The following is a 20252-nucleotide window of genomic DNA, read 5'->3' on the forward strand; positions in this document are numbered from 1 at the left end:
GCACATTGTCACTTTGTCTCAGCTCTCACTTCCTGCTGTGCGGAGGCTGGGATCAGCCAGAGGAGAGAATTGGGACCTTCTATGGTCATTCTTTTCCTTTCCTTTTCTTTTAAAAAATTTTGAGACAGAGTCTCACTATGTTGCCTTTGGTAGAGTGCCATGGCGTCACAACTCACAGCAACCTCAAACTCTTGGGCTCAAGCAATTCTCTTGCCTCAGCCTTCCAAGCAGCTGGGACTACAGGCACCCACCACAGCACACAGCTATTTTTTGCTGTCATTGTCATTGTTGTTTAGCCGGCCTGGGCTGGGTTTGAACCTGCCAGCCTGGGATATATGGCTGTGCTACAGGTGCCGAGCCTTCTATGGTCATTCTTAAAAATGTCTATAGCCCTAGACATGTTGGTGGGCCCTGGGTTGTTAAGAATATATTAGAGATTTTTCAAGCTTTTATTCCAAAAGCATCTATTTCTCAATCTTTTCTCCCAGGGTTTTGGCTATTGTTTCTTCCTACTGTTGTTTCTAGAAATGGTGACTAGTACATTTACTCATAAATGTTTTTTTAATTTCAGATTAATATGAGAGTCCATACCATTAAGTTACATTGTTTGCATTTGTAGGATAAAGTCTGAGTTGTAGTTGCGTCCTTCACCCAGGAAGGGTACCATATACCTGTGCATTATAACCATTGAGTGGAAACATATAAAACACCCTTTGTCCTTCCTCCCTTCTTGAATTTAATTGGGTTTTTCCCTCATGTGGGACTGTAGTTGTTAATCTACAAGTTCCAGCTTAGTATTGAGTACATGGGATGCTTGTTTTTCCATTCTTATGATACTTAGCATGTTCTCCAATCCTTCCAGGTTGTTGCAAAAGATACAAAAATCTCCATCTTTTATGGCTGAGTAGTATTTCATGGTATACCTATACCATGTTTACTAATCCATTCATGAGTTGAAGGGTACTTGGGTTGTTGCTACATCTTTGAGATTGTAAATTGAGCTACTATAAGCTTTCAGGTGCTGACGTCCTTATGCTAAAATGACTTTTTTCTTTTGAGTAGATAGGTACTTAGTAATGGGAGTGCAGGATCAAATGAAAGGCTTACTTTTAGTTCTTTGAGGAGTCTCCATATGTCTTTCCATAAAGGCTGTACTAGTTCCCTTGAGCGTTCCCTTCTCTCTGCATCCATGTTAGAATGAGGAATTGAGAGGAAAGTGGAAAACCACCAGTGGGAAATCCAAAAACACGCCGAAGAAATGAATGAAAGACAAAAACAAAGTTCTCTAAGGATCTGGACAAATTTAGAAAGAATATAGTGGAGCTTAAAAAATTGAAGGAGTCATTCAAGGAGTTTCAAAATGTAATATAAAGTTTCAATAACAGATTAAACCATGGAGAAGAAAGAATTGCAGAGCTTGAAGACAAGTTTCTTTAGCTAACCCAGTCATTTAAAAAGGCAGAAGACAGAAAAAGCTGAGCAATCTCTTAAAGAACTGTGGGACTACATGAAGTATACAAACTTATGAATTATATGCAACCCCGAGGAAGAAGAGAGTCCCAATGGCATGGAAGCCCTTGTTGATGATATTATAACTGAAAATTTCCCAAGAATTGCCAAAGATTCAGATACACATATTAGCTGGATATCAAACCCTGGGTCAACTCAATTTGAACAGAGAATCCCCTAGACACGTTGTAATTAACCTGGCCAAAGTCAAAATGAAAGAGAAAACTCTATAAGCAATCAGGCATAAGCAGCAGCTGACTTATAAGGCAAACCCCAACAGGGCAACAGCTGACATCTCAGCTGAACCCTTACAAGCCAGAAGAGAGTGGGTTCCCACCTTCAACCTTACCAAAACAACAACAAAAATAAACCCGAAAAAACAATTGCCAGCCTAGGATTTTGTATCCTGCAAGACTAAGTTTCCTACTTGATGGAGAAATCAAATCTTTTACTGTCAAGCAAACACTGAGGAAATTTGCCACAGCAAGACCTGCTCTACAGAAAGTGCTGAGACCTGCAGTATACACAGACCAATACGATGGATCCCGCAGTAAAATAAAGACACTCAGAAACTAAAGGACAAAGCCTAACTTCCATAGTTGCCCAAGTGATAAAAGAAGGCAACAGACCTCCACCCTAATTATCAATTCTCTCAGTAAGTGGGAGAACAGCTTGAATTCCCCACTTAATAGGCCTAGGCTGGCTGACTGATTTTAAAAGTCTAAGCCAAGTATTTGATATCTTCAGGAAACACATCTAACCCCCCCCCACACCCGGACAAATCCAGACTCAGGACAAAGGGTTGAAAAACAGTATCTTAGGCAAATGTAAAGCAAAAGAAAGCAGGAGACGCAATCTTTTTGAAGATTCAATTGGCTCATAAATGTTTTTGATAAATGTGCCAGCAGCACTGGGAGAATTCCTAATATTAGGTGAGATAAAGGCAAGACCTTTAAGCTGGTCTCCTAGGGAGCCCAGTACACACAGAGCAACTAAAAACAAATCTTTACAAATGAGGTTCATTTGGCTTCCACAATTACTGGTATCAGTACATAAAACATGGCCTGCTCTTTACCAAGTTTATCACTGAGCTTCAAGAAAGATTGGACCAACATAAGTTAAAACATAAATCTCACTGTTCTGAGATTTCTTTTTATTGCATAAATCAATTTTATTGAATAAATCAATTCTCTTTACTGAGAATCTTTTTTTCTTGATTAAGCATTCTTCTAGCTGCTGCAAGATTTTGTGTAGCTTCTACACTTCCAAACAGTAGATTTTTACTGTTTCCCCCTGTATTAGTTCTTGTTTTTATGGAGGAAAAAACTTCGGCATTTCTTACCCTGATATTTAGCTGACATGACAACGTCATTATTCTTAAAAAATGATTTCATTCCAATTAGTACTTTTTCTTTCATCTAAGAATAGTTTAACAGGCTTCTTATTAAAAGTGCTCATGTGGGCTCAGCGCCTGTGGCTCAAATGGCTAGGGCGCCAGCCACATACACCTGAACTGGCAGGTTCGAATGCAGCCTTGACCCCCCCCAAACAACAATGACGGCTGCAACCAAAAAACAGCTGGGCGTTGTGGCGGGCACCTGTGGTCCCAGCTACTTGGGAGGCAGAGGCAGGAGAATCACTTGAGCCCAGGAGTTGGAGGTTGCTGTGAGCTGTGATGCCACAGGACTCCACCCAGGGTGACAGCTTGAGGCTCTGTCTCAAAAAAATAAAAAATAAAAAATAAATTTCTATGTGGAAGGACCTTTCTGACTTTGTTTTTGTTAGTAAATGCTTTTCTTATCACATTATGATCAGAGTGGATTTTTGGGTACCATTCCTACATTATAGAAGCTATTAATGTTTTCTTTGTGACCCAGTATATGATTCGTTTCTGCATAAATGCCATAAAAGATCTACTCTGTTATAAAGGTATAGAGTGTGATACATATTGTAAAATCAATCCTATTTAATATGTCATTTATGTCTTCTATCTCTTTAATTATTTTTTGTCCACTTGATTTTTCTTGTGCCAAGAGGGGTGTGGTAAATTCTCCTGCTTTTAGATTGCTTACATGTCTATCTTTTATCATCTGTAGTTTCTGCTTCGTAAGGTTGCTGTCTTATTTGGTGCATAAATATTCATAGTGTTGCATCTTCAATGTAGATTATGGCTTTTAGTATTTAAAAATAAGTTGTTCTCCATATTTAATGATCTGGTGCTTAAATTCTACTTTGCCTGATATCAGAATTGCCACCCGTGTCCTCCTTCTCTTTCCATTTGCCTGATATTTTTTCATCCACATTTTTTATTTATTTAGACAGAATCTCACTTTGATGCCCAGGGAAAAGTGCTCATAGCTCATAGCTCACTATCATAGCTCATAGCAACCTCAGACTCTTGAGCTCAAGTGATTCTCTTGCCTCAGCCTCCAAAGTAGCTGGGACTACAGGCACCCACCACAAGGCCCAGCTATTTTTTTTTTTTTTTAGAGATGGGATCTTGCATTTGCTTAGGCTGGTCTCAAACTTCTGAGCTCAAGCAATCCACCCATCTTGGCCTCCCAGAGGGCTGGAATTGCGGGCACCTTTTTATTTTTAAGAATTCTACATCACTTTGTTTAGATGTGTCTCTTGTAAATAGATTGGAAGGCTTTGTTTTGTGAGCCAAATTGAAAATGTTTCCTTTTAATAGGTAAATTCTTATCATTCATATTTATGCCTCTGAGTCATATAGTTGGTCTTGTCCATTGTGTTTTATAACATGCTTTATAACATTTACTGTGCTCCTTTCTCCATAAATGTGTATTCTTTACTCTCTCGTTTAAAATTTAGGAAAGCATTTAGAAAGGTTTACATTGCTGTTCTTGGGACACCCTTTTTATCGCTCTTCCTATTGCCACTTGTCCCAGCGTTTTTATTTAACCTTTGCTATCTGATTTATCAAGGGTTTTTCTCCAAATACTTTTGCACCCACCAAATGTTCAAAATGAACTTTGTCTCTCTCCTTCTTTCCCTCTCTCTCCATATTCCCATTCAAATTGCAATATTTTCACTTTTTCACATTATGTAGCAGTTGTATGTTAGCCTTCCATCCTCATACCCACCATTGTTTTGTTCTTTCTTGTACATTTAAGTGTTCTTAAGTGGTCATTATCAGTCATGTTCTGAAGTTTTCTAGCCATCTTTTGATTAAAGCTCATTCTATATTACATTCTTCAGGAAGGAGTGATGTGTGCAGAATTCTCTAAATTTTATACTTTGAAAGTGTTTTTTGTTTGTTTTTGTTTTTGGTAGCTAAGAGTCTTAAGCTGTTACCCTGGGTAGAGTGCCAAGGCATCACAGCTCACAGCAACCTCAAACTCTTAGGCTTAAGTGATTCTCTTGCCTCAGCCTCCCGAGTCGCTGGGACTACAGGTGCCTGCCACAATGCTCAGCTATTTTTTTGGTTGTAGTTGTCATTGTTGTTTGACAGGCCTGGGCCGGGCTCAAACCAACCAGTGGTGCCCTAGCCACTGAACTAAAGGCACCGAGCCTGAAAAGTGGTTTTATGATACATAATGATTGTACATATTTATGCAATAAAAAGAAATTGGTTAATGTTTCTCTATAATATCTTGGTATTTAAAGCATATCTTGAATAGATATGAAATCCTTGATTCATACTTTTCTTGGTTAAAAGAAATGCTTTCTTTCTGTGTTGATTTTAAAAGTCTGAAGTGAATCATTTAAATATATATATTTTTTACTTCAGCAAATTACTTGTTTTTTGTTTGGAAGCTTTGAGGATTTTATCTTTACCATTGAAATATTTTTGTCACTTGGTTAGTGAATGCAGAATCATAGTGAAAATCAGTTAAATATTGGCCTTTGAGGAGGTCATCAGTGACTCCCTGGAGAATGTGGATATGCCAAAATCAAACACTTTACAACACATAGACCACCATTTCTATTTCTCTTTTGGGAAGTTAATACGGCTGCCTTTGCTATATGTGCCCTGAGAATAATATGCTCACTTCTGGCAATCACCAGCTCCCATGTCCAGGCCAGACTTTGTGCATCAGATTATGTTCACCCAGCATGTGCTCAGATGAGGTTGTCCTGTGTGGAGGCAAAGAAAGCAAGTGTCTGCCTTTCCTGCTCTGTTATAAGTAACAGTCTGAGTCTCTGGCTTCCAGGACTCACATGGTAGATAATTCCCTCAAAATAGCAATGACATCTTAAGCTTAGAAGCCAAGAAATGAAAATTGTCTATAACACTCTTATCATCTTGTGTCCAAGAGCAAGAAACACTTTGCATTATCTTCCCACAAACTCTGCTCCTGGCCCATCTGTGCTACCAACCAGCTGTAGGACTTTGGGCAATCTCTGTCCACTTCTGAAGCTAAGAATACATACTAGAAAATGTGAACAAACCAAAATAAAGAGGAGGAAAGCAGAAGGGCTTTGAACTTAGTGAGACCCTCTAGGCATTCCTGACTTCCTATTTCAAGTAACTCCTTATTTGCTAAGGAGAGATGAAGAGAAGAAAGAAAGATGAAGCATTCTGGGACCTCAAAAAATGATTAAAAATTACTCAGAGAATGCAGCTGAAGTGTTCTGTGTGACTTGTGAGTAGATAAGCCAGAAAGTTTGTTTTTAGGTACAACTCAACTGACTCCAACCTCCACCAAAGTCTTAGAGTCCTCTGGCACCACAGAGTTTTACTGGGACAAAGAGCTCAGATATCATCTCTCCTGGCTCTGGGGGGAGAGGGGGTAGAGCAGTGAGCATCACTGATAACCACAGGCACCCTGGAGCCACTTTCCAAGACCTGTAGGACTGACTCTGTTCTGGCCAACCGTATTGTATCTGTCCCCAGGATCACAGAGCGCCCAGGGGTCAGGACAGGCCCCAGGTTCTTCCTAGCTTATACCAGATGTCCTAAGTCACAACCTTAGACTGAATTTGGAATAAAATCCCTGTTGGAATATTCTAAAAAATTGTCTTCATCTTATATATGGGAAAAATTCAGGTTGCAAAGGCCACGCTGGGAATGGGAATGATCTGTCCTGATTTCAAGTCATTTTTCTTTCCATAGGATGTAGACCAAGACAGACAGATTCAGAAGTCTTTTACAAGACTATTCATTGATTGGCTTTGGCTGTCCCTGGTTGAAAGGGTAGCTTTATAGCAGGAATTCTATACCAATAAAACAATCTAAGCCAATGTGTGGAATTAAAATAAACAGATTAATTGCAGCATTGTTTGTAACTGCAAAATATTATAAAGACTTCAAATGCCCGTATAGCAAGGAGATGGTTAAATAAATGATATTACATTTATACAATGAAATACTATGCAGCTGTTCAAAGGAATGCAAAAAATTTCTATGAACTGATGTAGGTGATTTCCAGATACATGGTGAAGTGGAAAGTTCAAAGTGTCTAATAACAAAGATTACAAAATATGAAAATATCCATTTACCTGTTTATTACAGGAAAAAGAAACACATAAAGGAAAAACACAGAGCTCAGTGAGAGCGGTTACCTATAGGATATTGTTGGGAATTGGTAAAAGAAGAGAGAGAATGAGGATGGATGCCTGATTCTTCTCTGAATATATCTTTATGCACAGACTTGACTGTGGAACCATGTGAAAGTTTCACTTAGATAAATTAACAAATGATCAAGTCCCACAGGAATGGGAAAAATTTATAATTGAATACAAGTTGTTTATTTGTTTAACAAATCAAAAATAAGCCTTAGGCTCAGCGCCTGTGGCTCAAGGCGCCAGCCACATACACCTAAGATGGTGGGTTCGAATCCAGCCTAGGCCCACCAAAACAACAATGACGGCTGCAACCAAAATAGCCGGGTGTTGTGGCAGGCGCCTGTGGTCCCAGCTACTTGGGAGGCTGAGGCAGGAGACTCACTTGAGCCCAGGAGTTGGAGGTTGCTATGAGCTGTGATGCCACAGCACTCTACCCAGGGGATAGCTTAAGGCTCTTTCTCAAAACAAAAATAAAAACAAGCCTTAGATCAGAGAAGGCCCCGAAGATTGAAGCAACTTTCAGTTTTGAAGCCATTACAAAACATAAGGAAGATAAATAAACTGATTGTTTATAGTATACTAAGTCAGCCATCATCATGAACTATTCCATATGTACCCCTTTGGTATCCCCATGTATAGTAATCCCAACCTCATGAGCATTCTGCTCTACTCTTGCAAATTCCCTACTCATTAGGCCGAGACCTTTGCTTAGTCTACTGGAATCTTTCTCATTGCAGGAAGGACTTTGGGAGACCACACAGTCCTGGTTGTTCATTTTATAATACTTACAACTGAAGCCAAAGATAGAAGGAACTTGAGTAGACACAGTGCTGGGAAATAGGAATGTTAGGTGAAAAAAGAAACCATATTTTTGGCCTACACCACCCTCCCCTACTCTCCAGCTGCTAGCTTGGAGAGAGAATCTGTGTGCTAAGGGGATGGAGATCAAAGTGATTGCAGGACTTTGTATTGGAATCCAGGGCTGCCCTGTCACAGTGGAACAAAACAGGACAGAATTCTGCTGGCACCCAAGGTGGAAGCATTCAAACCAGCCTTGGCCAGAGCGAAATGCTTAGCCTTAGTAGTAGGAAAAGTTCCAGCTAGCTTGGGGCCTGGAATAAATTTGAGAGGCAGTCAGGCTACAAGGCCTACAGTCCTTGGACAAGTCCTGGAGCTGGGGTACATGTGACCCAGTGAGACACTAGCTGTTGTGGCCAAGGAAAGTGGCTTGGGGTCTGGAATAAATTTGAGAGGCAGTCAGGCCACAAGGCCTACAGTCCTTGGACAAGTCCTGGTGCTGGAGTATATGTGACCCAATGAGACACCAGCTTTTGTGGCCAAGAAAGTGCTTGTGTCACCACACCCCCAACTCCAGGCAGTAGGGGAAGGCTCCTTCTTCTTGAGGAAAGGAGAAGAAAGAGTACAGAGAATTTCATCTTGCAACTTGGCTACCAGCTCAGCCACATTAAAATAAAGCACCAAGAAAATTCTTGAACCCCTGATTTCAAGCATTTGCTTCTGGATGGCATTTCAAAGCCTACCCTGGCACAGAAGAAACCTGCTACCCTGAAGGGAAGGACCTTGTCCAGGCAGGATTCATCACCTGCTGACTAAAGAGCCCTTGGATAAATATCAGTGATAGCCAGGCAGTAGTCACCATAAGCCCTGGGTGAGACCCAATAATATACTGGCAACAGGTGTGACCCAACAGCACCAGCTGTGGTGGCCACAGGAGTGCTTTCTTTACCCCTCCTCTAACTCCAGGCAGCCCAATGACTCAGAGGAATCCCTATTCCTTTTGTTTGGGATAAAGTAAGGGCCTGCTAATATCACTGCCAGCATAAGCTACACTGGGACCTAAAATCAGGCATAGGCAGCTCACTGCTTCCACCATTGGGATCCAAAGACTGACTCAGCTGATGTTTAAGTCCCCAGCAAAACTTTCCTGCAGCTTTGATTAATAACTGTTCCAAAGCCACCAAGGAAATCACATATACCAGTGACCCAGTATACTGCCTAAGAAATCATACCAAGATCATACTACTGCAGGTACACAAAGTCAAAGCCAAAGCGTCCTATAAACCAATAAGATACACACATCTTCAGGAAAAGATTCTATCTTTTGAAAGCAATTCCAAAATGTTGAAACAAGCAATTGCTACATCAAATACACAGATTTTTTTTTTTTTTTTTTTTAGACAGAGTCTCAAGCTGTCCCCCTGGGCAGAGTGCCGTGGCATTACAGCTCACAGCAACCTCCAACTCCTGGGCTCAAGCCAGTCTCTTGCCTCCGCCTCCCAAGTAGCTGGGACCACAGGCGCCCGCCACAACGCCCGGCTATTTTTTAGTTGCAGCCGTCATTGTTGTTTGGCGGGTCTGGGCTGGGGATTCAAATCCGCCACCTTAGGTGTACATGGCTGGCGCCTTAGCCAGTTGAGCTATAGGCGCCGAGCTCACAGATATTAATGGAAGATACAGAAACCATTAAATATCACTAAAGGATCACAACAATTATCTAGCAACAGATCCTACTCATAAAGAATTTCTAGTAATTCCAGATAAATAATTCCAAATATTGTTATTAAAGAAGCTCAAAAAGATGCAAGAGAAATATGAATATCAATACAAAGAAATCAGAAAGTCAATTCAGTATATGAATGAGAAATTTACCAAGGGAGATAGATATCAAACAGAAATTCTAGAGCTGAAAAAGTCCTTGAAAGAAATACAAAACACATTTGAAAGCTTTAAGAATAGACTATACCAAGCATAATAAAAGAATCTCAGAACTTGCAGACAGGCCTTTTGAAATAATCCAGACAAAAATAAGCAAAAAAGAATGAGAAAAGCCTCAAGACATCTGAGACTACATAAAGTGACTGAATTTACAGATGATCAGTATTCCCAAGAGAGAAGAGTGATTAAAAAGTTTAGAAAGCTCATTTGAGGAAATAATTCATGAAAACATCCCCAGACTACCAAAAGAGACATTCAGATACAGGAAGCCCAATGATTCCCAAGCAAATAAATTGCAAAAAGGACTTCATCATGGCATACTATAATCAGAATGACTATAGTTAAAGTGAAAGAGAAAATTAGTGACTCTCCCCCTGATCGCAGCTCCACTGGCCAGTGTTGCTCAGTCCTCTGCCTCACCATGACTTCCTATAGCTATCGCCAGTCGCCGGCCACCACGTCCTTCAGTGGGCTGGGAGGCGGCTCCATGAGCCCAATATCCACTGGTGCTCCGGTGGACAGGGCATGTCTGTGTCCTCTGCCCACTTGATATCCTTGTCCTCCTGGGGCTATGGCAGCAGCTACACTGGGGTCTTTGCCAGTGCTCTGGCAGGTCTGACGGGCTGCTGGTGGGCAATGAGAAGACCACCATGCAGAACCTTAACGACCACCTGGCCTCCTACCTGGATGAGGTATGCTCCCTGGAGGCAGTCAACCACAAGCTGGAGGTGAAGATCCATGACTGGTACCAGAAGCAGGGGCCCAGGCCTTCCCACGACTACAGACCCTACTTCAAGACCATCGAGGACCTGCGGGACAAGATTTGTGGTGCCACCATTGAGAGTTCCAAGATTGTCCCGCAGATCAACAATGCTCGTCTGGCTGCAGATGACTTCCAAACCAAGTTTCAGATGGAGCAGGCCCTGTGTATGAGTGTGGAGGCCGACATCAGTGGCCTGCGCCAGGTGCTGGATGAGCTGACCCTGGCCAGAGCTGACCTGGAGATGCAGATTGAAGGCCTGAAGGAGGAGCTGGCCTACCTTGAAGAAGAACCACGAGGAGGAAGTCAGTGTCCTGAGGGGCCAGGCTGGTGGCCAGGTCAATGTGGAGGTGGATTCTGCTCTGGACATCGATCTTGCCAAGCCAATCATGTGAAGTGACATGCAAAGCCAATATGAGGTCATGCCTGAGAAGAACCGTAAGGATGTGGAAACCTTGTTCACCACCCAGATGGACACACTGAACCAGAAGGTCACGGGCCACAAGGAGCAGCTCCAGATTAGCAAGTCTGAGGTCATTGACCTGCAGCGTATCCTGCGGGGTCTTGAGATTGAGCTGCAGTTGCAGCTGAGCATGAAAACTGCCCTAGAAGGTACACTGGCGGAAACAGAGGCCCACTATGGAGCCCAGTTGGTGCAGATCTAGGTGCTGATCAGCAGTCTTGAATCCCAGGTAGATGATGTGTGTGCTGACAGTGAGCTTCAGAACCAGGACTACCAGTGGCTCATCAACATCAAGTCGTGGCTGGAGCAGGAGATTGCCACATACTGCAGCATGCTTGAGGGCCAGGAGGCCCCCTATAACAACCTACCCATGTCCAAGGGCTCCTGCAGAGGGATTTCCCTGGGTTGGGAGCATGGGAAGGGAAGGATACTTACCCCTTGCTCTTCTTCTGACCTGCCAATAAAATGTACAGGCCAGGTAAAAAAAAAAAAAAGAAAGAAAGAAAATTAGCAAAAGAAAAGCATTTAGTCATCTATAAAGGAAAGCCCATCAAACTAATGGTGGAATCCTTGGGGTTTTTCTAGATATACGATCATATCTGCCAAAATGGACAATTTGGTTTTTGTTGTTATTGTTGTGTTTATATCTGACTCAACACTCAGTGAAGGAGAGACAATTTGAGTTCCTTTTATTTCTTTCTCTTGCCTGGTTACTCTGGCTAGGACTTTCAGTGTTATATTGAGTAGGACTCATAGAAGTGGGCCTTCTTATGTTGTTCCAGTTAGAGGAACAAGTATGATGTTAGCTGTGAGTTTGTCATATATGGCCTTCATTATGTTCTGGTCCATTCATGTTCTGGTCCAATCCTTTATTGAGGGTTTTTACCATGAAGGATATTGAATTTTATCAAATGTTTATTCTGCATCAATTGAGATTATCATATGTTTTTTTTTTTATTCTGTTGATGTGATGTATCATGTTTATTGACGTATGTATGTTGAAGCATCATTGCTACCCTGGGATAACTCATACTTGATTATGGTGCACTCTCTTTTTGATTTCTTTTTGGATCCAGTTTGCTACAATTTTGTTGATGATATTTGTGTTAACGCTCATCAGAGTTATTAGCCTATGGTTTTCTTTTTTTCTTTCTTTATTTTTTAGACACAGAGTCTCACTTTGTTACTCTTGGTAGAGTGCCTTGTAGTCACAGCTCACAGCAACCTCCAACTCTTGGGCTTAGGAGATTTTCTCGCCTCAGCCTCTCAAGTAGCTGGGACTACAGGCACCCCTGCTATTTTTTTGTTGCAGTTTGGCTGGGGCTGGGTTTGAACCGGCCACCCTTGGTACATGGGGCCAGTGCCCTACTTACTGAGTGCCTGTGGCTCAGTGGGTTTTATTTTTTTGTTGCACCTTTGTCTGGTTTGGTGTTGGGTTAATTTTGGCCCCATGGAATGAATTAGGAAGAATTAACTACTTTTAAACTTTTTGGAATAGTTTGAGGAGTATTGGTGTTAGCTTTTCTTTGAGACATTAGTAGAATTTGGCAGTTAGGCCATCAAGTTCTTGACTTTTCTTTGTTAGGAGACTTTTATTACTAATTCAGTCTCATTACTTGTTATTGCTGTGTTCAGTTTTTGACTTCTTCCTGAGTCTTGGTAGGTTGCATGTTTCCAGAAATTTATCCATTTCCTTTAGGTTTTCTATTAATAGTTTGTTAGTGTATGGTTGTTCATAATAGTCTCTGATGATGTTCTATATTTCTGTGGTATCAATTGTAATGTCTCCTTTTTGATTTTGGGTTTTGTTCATTTGTGTCCTTTCTCTTTTTCTCTTGGCTAGTCTAGCTAGCGGCTAATTAACTTTGTTTATTTTTTCAAAAACAACCTTTTATTTGATTCTTCAGATTTAGTCTTTGTTTTGTTTAGTTCTTCTCTGATCTCCATTATTTCTTCTACTAATTTTGAGTTTGATTTGTTCTTGCTTTTCTAGTTACTTGGTGCAAATCTTTCTACTTTTTTATGTAGATTATTTATCTGTGTAAATTTCCTTCATTTATGGTATTCCATAAGTTTTGATGTATTGTGTTTTGATTTGTTTGTTTTAAAATTTTTTAATTGCCACCTTAATTTCTTCCTTTACTCAATGACTACTTAAGACTATGTTGTTTAATTTCCATGTATTTGTAAAGTTTCCTTAATTCCTCTTGTTATTGATTTCTAGGTATTTCATTGTAGTCTGTAAAGATACTTGATATAACTTTGATTTTCAAAAATTTATTGATACTTTATTTATGGCCTAACATATAGTCTATCCTTTAGAATGTTCTGTGTGCTGAAGAGAAGAATATATATTCTGAAATTGTTGAATGAAATGTTTTGTAAATGTTAAGTCCATTCATTCTAATGTTCACTTTAAATCAAGCGTTTCTTTTTAAATTTACTATCTAGATGATCTGTGTAATGCTGAGAGTGGGGTGTTAAGTCCTCAACTATTATAGTATTGGTGTCTATCTCTCGTTAGATCTAATAATATTTACTTTTATATCTGGGTGGTTTGGTTTGGGGTGCATATATATTTAGGATATGTATTGTTCTCTTGCTGAATTTGTTCCTTTATCATTATACAATGGCCTACTTTGCCTCTTTTTGTTTTTTACTTAAATTCTATTTTATCCAATATAAATACTCCTACTCACCTTTGGTTTCTGTTTGCATGGAATTTCTTTTTCTGTTTGTTTACTTTCAGTCTATATATGTGTATAGACTCATAGGTATGATGAGTTTCTTGTAGGCAGTATATAGTGGGTCATTTGTTTTTATTCATTTAGCCAGTCTATCTTTTAAGTGGAAAGTTTAATCCATTTACATATAACATTATTACCATGAGAAGGTTTATTGCTGTCATTTTATTAATTTATTTCTGGTTGTTTTATATCCTTTGGGTTTTTTTCTTTTTCTCTTATTGTTTATCATTGTTTGATGGTTTCCTCTAGTGGTAATATTTTTATACTTTTGTGTGTTTTCATGATGGCAAATATTCTTTCATTTCCAGGTGTAGGACATGGAAACACCTAGGCATTTCTTATAGAGTCAGTTTGGTGGCCAGTTCCTGACTTTGGCTTGTTGGAGAAATACTTTATTTCTCCTTCACTTGAAGAATAACTTTTCTGGGTATAGTATTCTTGGCTGCAAGGCTTGCTTTTCTTTCAGCACTTCCATTTTCTCTTGACAGGCAAACTTTTGTGCTTAGAAATCTGCTGTAAATCTGATGGAGTTTCCTTTTTAAGTAACTAGATGTTTTTCCTCTGTTGTTCTTAGAACTTTTTATTTGCCTTTGAATTTTGACAGTTTGGACATGGTATGCTATGGAAATTACCTTTTTGAATTGTATCTGTTTTGAGAGCTCTAGCTTCCTATGTCTGGATGCTCAAATGTCTTTCTAGACTTAGGAAGTTTGGGGGTATTATTTTATAAACAGATTTTATATCTCTTTAACTCTCTCTTTTCTTTCTGACACACTGAAAATTCAAATATTTCATTGCTTTATGTTGTGCTAGAGGCTTTCTTTGTTCATTCTTTTTTATAAATTCTTTTTCTTTATTTTTACCTGATTGGGTTATTTTAAAAGTATTGTCTTCAAATTCTGAAATTCCTTTTTCTACTTGATCTAGTCCATTGTTGAAATTTTAAAATGTATTTTGAACTTTATTTAATGATTTCTTTAGTCCCAAAATTTCTATTTGGTCCTTTTCAAATGATATCTATTAGTAGTCTCCAACCTTTTTGGCACCAGGAACTGGTTTCATGGAAGACAATTTTTCCATGACTGGAGGTGGGTGGAGCAGGAGGCAAAGCTCAGGCAGTGATGCTGTGTGACCTGGTCCTAACAGGCCATGGACCAGTATTGATCTATGGCTAAGTGGTTAGGTACTGCAGGTATCTATTGTCATTCATATATTGAATTGTTTTTCTTATTTCTTTATATTGTTTTCCTGTATTCCCTTGTATTTCACTGGGCTTATTTAATATCAACACATTAAATTCTTTTTCTGAGAGTTCATAAGTTTTTTTTATTGGAATCTATTGCACAATTGCTGTGTTCCTTTGAGGTGTTATATTTTCTTGCTTTTTTCTGTTTCTTGCATCATTACATTTATATCTGCACATCTGGTATAACAGTCACATCTTCCAATGTTTTGAATTTGCTTTTATAGCCAAAGAACTTCTTTTCCTGATGATGGGTAGGGAACCTTGGTTTTGATTCTGGATATGTGCAGTAGTGTACTCTTTGTATGATGTCTTTAACTATAAATAGCATCAGTTGGTATCTGTGATTTTCTCAGTGGCTTAAGGTACAGTTGTTAGTAAAGGCTCTGGCTTTGCCAGGAGCAAGGATGCCATGTCAGCCTATCTTCAGGCCCCAGCGGTGGCAGGGATGGGTCAGTTCTGGTACTGATGCTATTACATTTTTCTTTTCATTCATTGTGTCTTTCAGCTCCAGGATTTCCATTTGATTTTTTAGTATTATTTCAATCTTTGTATCAAATTTCTCATTCTGGGTATTTATTGTTTTCCTCATTTCATTTAATTGTTTCTCTAATTTCTTAAAGCTCATTGAGCTTCCTTGTAATAGCTCTTTTGATTTATTTTTCAAGCAGTGCATACATTTTCATCTTTTGGGGGTCAAACATTGGCACCATATTTTGTCTGCTTATGGTATTTTCTCCTAATTGTTCTTAATCCTTGCAACATGCATGGTGTCTGCACATTGAAGTGCTTATTCTAGTCTTTGCAGTCTCATTTTCTCTGAGAACATCCTTCAACAGTAAGCCTGTTCAGAAATTCTAAGCAGCTTATCTGTTGTTCTTCCTAAACCCCTGACTGCTTTAGCCATGGAAGCACCTAGAAATGTCATAAGCTCAGGACCACATTTGCTTGTGCTACCCTGGGCTGGAATCTCTTGGCTACCAAGGCTGGCATAGCACTGGACTGCCAACCCCTACCTGCTGAAGCATGCTATCTCTGTGGCTTCTATAATCAGCTGGCAGTGCTGTGGGCTACAACTCAAGTTCACCTCGCAAGGATGATGGATTTCCATCTGGTGCCAGGATAGGTCTAGGTACTCAGACTGTGGTTTTGGCTTTGTCTCAGGAGTCATGAGGGTCCTCCTGGTGATGAATTTTACTGTTGAAGGCATATTATTATGTTCCGTGGAAGGGTCCTGGGCTTACTTCCTTTCATTTTCCCCAAATAGTGTCTCTTTTAATATGGTGTTGCCTGAGATTGGACTAGAGGTGAGGCAGGCAATATAAAACTTCTCTTTCTGCTCTATTCAATATCTTTTCCTATTATTGTCTTATACCAAGTTCAAAAATCTCTTACCTGGTTTCCTTAGCTCTTGTGGAGGGGTTACTGTGGGTACATATTTATTAAACTTAGTTTCAGTGGGAGGACAATTGTTGGGGAATTCTATTCTACTATGCTCTGCATTCTGTCCACTCTATTTTTAAGATCTTGTCTAAGATGTCAAATAATTTTGCATAGAATTGACCAAAACATTTTAAACTCTTCACTTTTGTTCTCTAAGCATAATATTTTCAGATTCTTATGTCAATTTTGAGCATTTTAAATATTTACCCTTTTAAAAAATTTCTCTAAGAGTACAAATCTTTGGATCCCTTCCCCATCTTGATATTATATCTAGGATATACATATCACTCATGCCATTTTTCTGCTTTCCAAGTCACTGATTTCTTTCATCTTTATCAATACATTTCTTTTTTGATTTTTAAATGTTTTTTCAGTTTTTATTGAACTCTATTCTGATGTAAGTGTGATAATCTCATAATATTATCACTTTGTATTTTCCTGATTTGTTTTTGCAAATCTTGCTTCTCTGTGTTTTATCTGTATCTTATGCATGCTAGATTACAGAAGGGTTTTGTTCTTGGATCCATAAGTAAGATCTATATCATCAGATCCTTTCTTCTACTAGTAATCTTGGAATGTAGGGTTCCTGGTATTTTCTCTTTTTTCTTTTTTGAGACAGAGCCTCAAGCTGTCCCCCTGAGGGGAGTGCTATGGCTTCACTGCTCACAGCAACCTCCAACTCCTGGGCTCAAGCGAGTCTCCTGCCTCCGCCCCCCAAGTAGCTGGGACCACAGGTGCCCGCCACAACACCTGGCCATTTTTTGGTTGCAGCCATCATTGTTGTTTGGTGGGCCCGGGCTGGGGATTCGAACCCGCCACCTTAGGTGTACGTGGCTGGTGCCTTAGCCGATTGAGCCACAGGCACCGAGCCTGGTTCCTGGTATTTTCTCAAGGGACATGTAGAGAAGACTACAAAGATTAGTGGGCATGGTAGGCAATTTTCTTTCAGGATAACATCAACCTTATCTACTGGAGTCTCTGCCCTAGGGAAATACTACCACCCTAGGGCAATATTTTTATTACAGAAAACCTTGGTAGGAGTTCAGAATGGCTTATAGTGAAACCATGTAGCTTACATGTCCTATGTTTGAAGACTCAGTGCATTTTATCTATGTTCCTTACATTAAAACATGGTTGATCTTTTCCTTTTCCTCATCCATGTAGATTTCCCTACAGGAATAATAATATTTTAGAATAGAATAATTAGAAATATGTTTTCAAGATATTTTCCCCCAGAACAGACATTTTTCCCTCCATGGTGTTGCAAATGTATACAGGGTCATCAAAGGGAGAATTTCTTCTTCCACTGTGGTTTGCCAATACCCCAGTCTTCATAGATCAAAGAAAAAGAATGTTGTTTGGACCATTCAGTATGTTTTCCCAATTGCAAAAATATACATTTCTACGCAAGGTAAAAATTTTCTCTTTTAATCCTTTCTTGATATATTAGTACATTTATCAATGGTGGCAAACATTCACAAAGCCTCTTGGGGGTTTTAGTTGCTTACTATTTAAGTAGACTCTTTTCTTAATTAAAACAGTTTTGTTGTTGTTGCTTAGATAGATTCATGAAGAGAACCCAATTTGGAAACCAAAACTTTTACTTCTTTTTCCCACAACTGCTCCTATCATTCTTAAAAGTTAAAATTTCCCATCCTCAAAAACATCCCTGGAGTTCACCTCTCCCTCCAGGTATAGCCTCAATTCTCACTCTACTCTAAATTCAGACTTCTTGAAAAGGTTGTTTCTCATCATCTGACAACTCAACAAAACTGTATTACTCTTCTCTTGTCAATGTTATTAGCAAGAATTAAAGTTTAAAAAAACTTTGGACACATGTCAGCCTTTATCATCACAAATTTCACTGCCACTTTTAACATTGTTGTACCAGTTTACTTTCTGAAACTTTTTTCTTTGAATTCCATAAAGTTTCATTCACTCTGTGTCTTTCTACCTCTATAATTGCTCCTTCTCAGGTATAATAACATGTTTCCCCCAAAATAAGACACTGTCTGATATTTATTTTTTCTGAAGAAGACACACTAGGGCTTATTTTCAGAGGATGTCTCTGCGCCGAAATGCATGGAGTGGCTGCAAATATGCTGCATGGCAAAATGCAGATATGCTGCATAGCCACACTCATCACTAGGTCTTATTATCAGGGTAGGGCTTATATTTAACAAATGCATAGAAATCCTGCTAGGGCTTATTTGGGGGGTAGGTCTTATTTTCAGGGAAACATGGTAGGATGTATCTCAAGATCATTTTCAAACAAGGAGAACTACAGGGTACTATCTATAATGGGGGATTTAAATGATTGCAACATGGAAGGAGACTTAGAATATAAAGGTTTGCTTACATACTGATTAATTTGTGAACTGAAGTGAGTTTCTTTCCTTCTCTGAACTATATTTCTTCTATAAAATGTAGGAGATTTAGCACAATGATCTCTAAGAATTGATAAAACTTTGCTGGGGTTTCTGAAGGTAAGAAAAGGCCTCTGACATTATGTTCCTGTGCTAAAGCCCTGGGGATTTTGACCTTGTCTCCTACCAAGCAGGGGTGAGGAAATTGGCATTTACTGATAAGCTAAGAAGGGGCAGTGCCTTTTGTAACTTCAGCTCCACCCATGGCACACCCACTCCAGGGACGTATAAAGGAAGAGATCAACTCAGCCTTAGGCTTAGGATTTGGGGGTAAGATGAAGTCCACCATCTTCTTTGCCTTTTCTCTGCTCCTGATCCTTGAAAAGCAATCAACTGTGATGGGATTTTATGGTAAGTGGAGAGGGTGAGAATGGGGGAAAATTACTGAGAGACAATGGCCTTTAAGGGTATTCAGGGTGCAAGGAGTAACTTATTTGGGCAGAGAGTCTTCTCCTTGAGAAGAATCCAATTACTGGAAATATTAGTAATTGTTGGGGGAAGAAGGGAGTTAAGAGTTGGAAGAGAACTTTGGAGATAATCAAATGCCTACCTTCTTGTTAACCATTAGCAGGTGGAACCAAAGGCCAATTACCTGGTAGATCATATAAATTGCTACGTGAAGTAAAAGATGAACACTCTTTTGGAAAAAAAGGCACACAAGAAGCTGGATCCCAAAAACATTTGCTCATTCACAGTGAAGAGCATGTGGACAATAATAACTGGAAACAAAAATATAATCAAGTTAATTGGCATATGCAATATGAAAGGAATATGTTAGGACCTTATCAAAATGGAAAACAAGGCAAAACTAAGAATGAAGCAAAAGACCACGGTACCTCACTACCTGTATACCATATAGATAATGAGAATAATAATGAGATACAAAATCCTTGTGAAAATCAAGAGTATGGCCTACATGTAAAGCTAATGCCAAACCAACATCTGAATGCAGAAGGAAGGCCACTGGTTCATGTAATAAGAAAAAAACGAGCACTCTACGGTGGACAAGATTGGCCACAAATCAAAACACAAGGCAGTTTTCAGATCCAAAAAGAAGATGACATTCAAAATGCTGATCAAGAAATACACCAAAGTGAATATAAAATGTCAACAAAATATCTAGGGATAAAAAAAATACCTGCTTATTCTGCATATGAAGCACCTGCTCCCCAAGTTGCAACCCACAAGACTTTTCCTATCAAAGATGAGGACCTGGTAATTGTCAAGAACCCTTACAACCAAAAGCTTGGTCGAGATCCGGACAGACAGCAATCTGCATCCCAACTCACTGTCATCAAAACACCACAGCTGCAAACTGGCAAAAATTCTATACAGATACACCAACCAGAATCCCAAATCACCACTGTCATCAAAATACCACAGGAACAAGCATCCC

At 39.5% G+C, this 20252-nt stretch overlaps 1 pseudogene; it reads left to right on the forward strand.

Annotated features, from left to right (window-relative positions):
* The first annotated feature begins 10195 nt into the window (after window positions 1-10195).
* Window positions 10196-18996, forward strand: LOC100964985 (annotated as a pseudogene).
* The last annotated feature ends 1256 nt before the right edge of the window (window positions 18997-20252 follow it).

Source organism: Otolemur garnettii, unplaced genomic scaffold (genome assembly GCF_000181295.1).
Source record: "Otolemur garnettii isolate 467f Iridium unplaced genomic scaffold, OtoGar3 scaffold00023, whole genome shotgun sequence".
NCBI classification, from domain to species: Eukaryota; Metazoa; Chordata; class Mammalia; order Primates; family Galagidae; genus Otolemur; species Otolemur garnettii.